Source organism: Rutidosis leptorrhynchoides, chromosome 3 (assembly GCF_046630445.1).
Source record: "Rutidosis leptorrhynchoides isolate AG116_Rl617_1_P2 chromosome 3, CSIRO_AGI_Rlap_v1, whole genome shotgun sequence".
Classification (NCBI taxonomy): domain Eukaryota; kingdom Viridiplantae; phylum Streptophyta; class Magnoliopsida; order Asterales; family Asteraceae; genus Rutidosis; species Rutidosis leptorrhynchoides.
The window spans coordinates 507,159,659-507,166,511 of NC_092335.1; the positions used below are offsets into that span (position 1 = coordinate 507,159,659).

At 37.4% G+C, this 6,853-nt stretch overlaps 1 pseudogene; it reads left to right on the forward strand.

The window, feature by feature from the left end:
• The first annotated feature begins 1,706 nt into the window (after positions 1 to 1,706).
• On the forward strand, positions 1,707 to 6,433 carry LOC139901831 (mitogen-activated protein kinase 14-like; annotated as a pseudogene).
• Positions 6,434 to 6,853: the final 420 nt, after the last annotated feature.

The window sequence follows — 6,853 nt, forward strand, 5'->3', positions numbered from 1 at the left end:
CTTGACCTAAACAATAGGTTTGTATCAATAACGGTAAACACGATAGGTCAAAGATGTTCAATTAGTCCTATGGCTCGTTACGACTCGATTATTGAGCATGTGAAATCAAATTGTCAAGTTTCATGCAAGATACAAGTATATAAACAAGTTAGGAAGGTTGCAAAATCATTCGGTTAAGTTTGACAAAAAGTCAAACTTTGGTCGGTCAAAGTCAACGAAAAAGTCAACACGTTCGGGTCGTGTCCCGAACTATTTTTCTGAGGTTTTTAATCATGTATGAACATGCTAGGACAAGTTACATGTGAATCGGAGGTGCGTAGCATAGCAAACATTATTCGAAAATTGACCAAGTTGGACAGACCCAAACGGCGCGCCGCGCGGGTATATGGCGCGCCGCGCGGGTACCTGTGCAGAGAATTCTGGCAGTTTTTAAATTTTATGCACGAACCTAACTTCAAACAATCACCATTTATGATCCGCAAACAATCAAGACAAGTACCTTATACCGTTGGGAAGGTAATTTGACGAGGAAAACAACTAAACACATTTCATCAATCAATCTACCTATTACAACAACCAAAACCGCATCTAATGCTTAACATTAACCGCATACAAGTTCATAAATGCAATTCAATGATTCGGGCAACCAATTTACATGAATGATATGCCGTTTCGAAGGTAATCAAGCATACAATCCAACTAAACACTTACCAATAATAATCCATGGCATTCAATGCATCACAAGTCCATTTCAAGTTCATCAAACCCTAACCCAAATTCACCAAAATCACTAATCAAGTTCATGAAGTTTTCTAAGGCAACCTACACATCAAATTGAAGCTAGTGATGCTAGTAACACAATTAAAACATCAACTTTTAACATCTAACAACATATGATCATCCAAAATTCAAGAACAACACACCAAAATTCAAGTTCATGCTAGTTACACTAAAACAACGAGATCGAGCATACAAATTACATACACGACATCACAATGAGCCATAGACACTAACTAACACCATTTCAAGTCAAAAACACGAATTTAGAGAAATCTAGAGTTTTAGAAATGTTACCCAAACGAGATGAAGTTGGTACCAAAATGAAGAGGATGAAGAGAGGATCACGAATATGTAATTTATTTTGTTGTAAGCCTCCTAGATCGGATTTAGATGATGATTGAATGAATTTGGTTTTGGGTGTGTGTTCTTGCTAGAGAGAAAGAGAGAGAGATGGAGGTGGAAATGAATGGGTGAAAGGGGTTGACCCTTTGACCTAGTCAAGGGTTTGATCCCTTGTCAAGTTTAGTCCCTCAACTTTCGTTCGGGTGCGGGAATTACCTAAACGAGATAATTTAAAACGCGTATCAACGGGAGATGTTATAAACATATAACGGACTTTATATTAGTATAACGGAAAAGTAAATGGAAAAAGGCGGGATGTTACAGAAAACCTTTGATTTAAATATTCATTTATGGTGTGCCTTTTCAAAAGAATGCAATGTTTACAAAACGTATCATATAGAGGTCAAATACCTCGCAATGAAATCGATGAATGATGTGTTCGTCCATATGGATTTGGAGCGATCGTCACATACACTTACTTTATATATGTAACTAGGAAGTGGCCGGTTAGCCTACTTTGTTGGCCGAAAAATTTCGATCGAATAAACAGAGTTTTGTAAAAAAAAAAGAAAAAAAAAAGCTAAATGACAAAATATGTGACATCAGAAGTTACTATTCATAAGTGTCGGCTAATGTGCTTATTATAAATATAAATATAAATATAAATATAAATATAAATATGCACACCACAATTGTCAATATTACTTTGTTGACGCGGTACAATACTTTTGATTCTATATTGGTCGTTTCCACATTATAAAGAAAGAACATTACCAGTTCTTTCTTTATCAGCTTCTTCGAGGACTAAAATACATACAGACAGGTTATATATATTATATTTGTAGTTTAAGTGTTTAAGTAGTGTTTTGTGGTGGTCATTTGCTGACTTGAACTGTTTCTATGACAGCAAATGTATTACACAGAGATCTGAAACCTAAAAACATCTTTGCTAATGCTGATTGTATACTCAAAATTTGTGACTTTGGTCTTGCAAGGGTTGTTTTCAAGTATACACCTATTACATCTTGGACAGTACGTCTCTAACTTACGTAAACAAGAATCGAGTTCTTCAATCTTCAATGTATAATATTTTTCTAGTGACATTATATGATAGAAGCATCAATGTTTTCACAGGATTATGTTGGATCAAGATGGTACAGGGCTCCTGAACTGAGCGGATCATTTTATAGTAAGGTACCATTTGCAGTTATATGCTATAAAAATCAAATTTTAGACTTGTTTCAATTACAATCTGGACTCTGAAAGGCGGTTTTTAGTTCGTGTATTGAATAACTTCGTGGATGCAGAACACACCAGCTTTAGACATATGGAGTACCGGTTGCATTTTTGCAGAACTGGTGACCGGAAAGCCCCTTTTCCCAGGGAAAAATATCGTGCATCAGCTGGACCTAATTACTGATATATTAGGAACACCATCACCTCAAAGTACTAATAAGGTTGGTTTAAGATTACCTTCATGATTAAATTGTTTGTCAAAAAAAAAAAAGAAAAAAACAAACTTTATGATTAAATTTAGTTGTTTGATTTCCTTTTCTTGCATATAAATAAACGTTGGATCATCACAAGCAGATAAAAAATGACAAGGCCAAGAAATACTTAAGCAACATGAAGAAAAAATTTCACATTCCTTTTACGCAAAAGTTCCCACATGGACATGGAGATCCCCTTGCTCTTCGTTTATTAGAGATAATGATTGCATTTGATCCTATGGATCGTCCTACAGCAGAGGAGGTACTAATTAAACTATTTATATTCCTTTACCATTATGAAAAATTCCAAATCTAATAAATCATGCTTTGTACCTTGTATTAGGCACTAGCTGATCCATATTTAAAGAATTTTGCTAAATTGAGAGGGAGCCTTCTGCTGAGATTCTTGATTACCATCCCATTAAGTTGAAAGAACACTTGGTAGAAGCTGAATCAACCAGCTACATAAATCCAAGGTGAATTAATCTGGATCTTTAGCAGTCATGAGAAGGACTTCCATATTATTATTATTATTATTATTATTAATTATTTTTTGATTTTTTTCTCCATTGGTTCCTCTATTATACCTCATATTGCTAACAGGGTCCCTTGAGTTTCTTTTACCTTAAGAATCCTTTGTTTATCAAAAATTTACAATCAGTGTCCCTCCGTCAAACTATTGTTCAAAAAGTATGTTAAATCTTGACATGTGCATTGCATGTGAGGGTATTTAAGTCATTTTAACGTTGTCTTTTCCATTTCAATCCACAACTACCTGCACTTTTCTTAAATTAATGAATACCCATCTTCAAATCTTCAAAACATGATTCACAAATTCACAAAACCCATTAAAACAACCATTTTTCAATTTAACTCATCTATCCAAATAAAAATAAAAATCTAATTCAAATCAACAACACTATAAATATTACAACGAATTAGCTACATTCGTTATTGTAACAACCATCAGATGTGAAGAACTGAAGATAGAGCATTATCATAACAAATTACCTAGTAGTTGTATATAAAGAAACCACCACCACCACCACATGTTAATATTTACGGAGTAGAAGGGATGAAATTACACCAAACAATAGCAAAACCAAATACAAGTTGTACACATTTGGCCTAATAAACCTTTCCTACTGAATGTAAACAATAATTTTTCTTACCATTTTTAGTTTGATTAAATTAAATTTCCAAATCAAACACGTAAAAGTAGAAGTTTAACCCCATCTTAAAGATTTGTAGCTCAAGGTGATTGTGATGATGTGCAGTCACAAACCAACTAAAAATCTGCTGGTACAAATGGAATGTGTTCAAATCAAATTAATATTAGTAGTGAGCAAAAGTAAAGCTGCAATAAAATCTTAATTTTCATTGTATCACAAACCCTGTTTTCATTATTGGATAAATAACGCACCTATTGTTTTGATGCTAATCAGATCTTCAAAACACAGCTAACCACCCACGGAATCGAAGAACTTACGAACAGATCTTAGAAACGCGAAACAGATCTAAAAAACGCACCTGACCACCGGCGGCAGTTGTTGCAGGCGTTGGCGCCACTGTTGTAGTTGGTGGCGGTTCGTAGATGTCGATTACTATTCATCTTCATCTGGTTTTTTCGATGTCTCAACCAATTGGGTATGCTTCAGAGTGTGTGATAGTAAAGATTAACGATTAAATAAGTTGCTCTTCTTCCTTCGAGGAATTTTGTGCAAGAATATTTGGGATTTTTATAATTAGGATTTGCAACCTGCAGTTTTGAAGAACAACTAGATCCGGATCGGTCCGCGCGATGCGGCGGAGCTTTTCGGCTTGTGATCATGCATATATTTTTCATTAAATTAATATACATGCTCAATACGTTAAAGGGGGTTAAGGATCTTAGAACTTAGCTCTCCGTTCCGGCTACTGTGAATAACCCTGGCCGACACGATGATGTCGGCGGGGTGGCTAAGTGATTAATTCCACATTCGATAACGGTCGTTGATCAGAAGGCTCCAGACAAGGTTGTAGGTACCAGTTTATGAAGAACTAACCTGTAAACCTCCAAAGTCAAGAATTGATGATTGTTTCTACGTATTGTAGGTTGTTTGTTCTTTAGAAAGACAACTAGGGTATTTATAGGAAAACCCTAATTCTAGAACCGTCATAGATAATGATAATCCCGTCCATAACAAACTCCCCCGAATCTCGGATGTAATTATAGAAAAGATATTCAAACTTGTCAACCAAGTAACCGCCATACCGGTAACAAAGGTATTCAATACGCTACCGCATACCGCATATAAAACATACGCGTACGCATACTAGTGCTTGGCCGCATACGTATATAATGCGCATGCGGGTTGCGGTATCATTATGTCCCCCCAGTTTGATGTTATGTGACGCAAGACATATGATATCAAACTATTTAGCGAAAATGATAAAGAAAAGAAAACGGTCAGCATTTAATTTTCCGCAAGCGGCTCGAGGTCATTAAATGCCTGTCACTGTCGCAGAAGCCCATTCTCCTGACAAGACATAAAGTGACAGTGAGCAGGCGCGTGTGGGCCACTCACTCAACATTGGGTACACCAAACAAAAACCCATGCGCGAGCAAAAAACGTCCACCGTCTGATTTTGACACGTGTACGTCTACGATGAAACCGTTTCACCCCACTACACCCATACCTCACTATAAATAGACGTGATTCACCCTCATTTCCATTTTTCTGCCCAAAGCTTCTCCGATACTCTGCTAAATCAACTCCGATCAAATCCCGTGTATTCCGGCAAGCTACAAAAGGTTAGTTATTCTTCGATTACTCTTAGAAAATGATAAAAGCAAATGAGACGTTTGTAGATAGCGTAGTTTCGATAATAGAGCAGAAGCATATAGATTCATTAGTTAAACAATACCCGCCGTTAAAACAGTACAATCCGGTGCCACCCCTTTCTAACCAACGTGCCCATGAGCCACCGGAGAAGAAGGTAGCCATATACGAACATGCTTTTAAGCATGGCAATTTTAGGGTTCCACCTTTGGATTTCTTTTTAGGCGTTTTAGATCATTTCCACGTAGGATTAGGGCAATTACACCCATATGCCATAGGAAAGATAGTGCTGTTTGAGATGTGGTGCGTTGCGCTAAACAAGGCACCACTAGTTAAGGTGTTCTGCCATCTATATCGCCTAGCCACCCACCATAAGTCCTGGTTCACTTTCTTTGCCCAGCAAAACTTTACCAAAACCCCAAATCAAATGCTGGTCATTAGAAATAAACTTTCTTTTTCATTGACCAATCAGTTGTTGGAGCCAACTTTCCTCAAACGCTAATTTGGTGCGAAAGCGTGGCAAAGGACGCAAAGAAGACCCCCCGTCCTTGATGATGAGGAAACGAAACTATTAGCGGAGTGCGCTAACGCACAGCTTGTGCACCGGTCGTATGGGAACGTTATGCTGCGGTTAGGAAAGATTTCCGCACACTGGCCATGGGAGAACATGCGTCCAGCCATAATCGCGCCGAATGGCAAGGGTAGGAATAGTATAAATGCATGTGAATATATAACCGCTGCTGCATACTTATATGTTCTAACTGTGCGCGTATGTTTGCAGAGATGAAGATGAAGAAAGTGCTTACTGCTGAGGAGATTGCGGGTATCTCTTTCCGCAAGCAAAATGTTGATGAACAGCTGGAGCAAGAGAGGACCGGCGAGAACGAGGTGTCTGCGCCTGCTACCTCCGCCAACAAGCGCAAGGCAACCGACACACCGCAAACGAAACAAAAGAAGAAGAAACTGACCCCGAAGCAAACAATACAGTTTAGCGTATAGTTATGTATTTAGAAAAATGAAAAGGGCTCGCGTTAAGTCCCGTTTTAAATGTCGGTGTGTTTAGCGTTTTTTAAAATGTGTCCGTTTCGAACGTACCTAGTTTCGTTTTGTTCGTAAAATTATTTCGAGTTTAATGGTGATGACGGAAAAATTTAACTCGCGTTGAGAAGAGATACAGCCCGTTTAAAATTCAGGTGGTGTTTATATAACGATCCGTCCTAATTCATCTGGACGAATACATTACATTTGGTTACATCGCGAGGTACTTGACCTTTATATGATACATTTTACAAATCTTGCATTCGTTTTTAAAAGACAAACCTTCATTACATCGAAAGTTGACGGCATGCATACCATTTCATAATATATCCAACTATACTTGACTTAATATTAATCTTGATGAACTCAACGACTCGAATG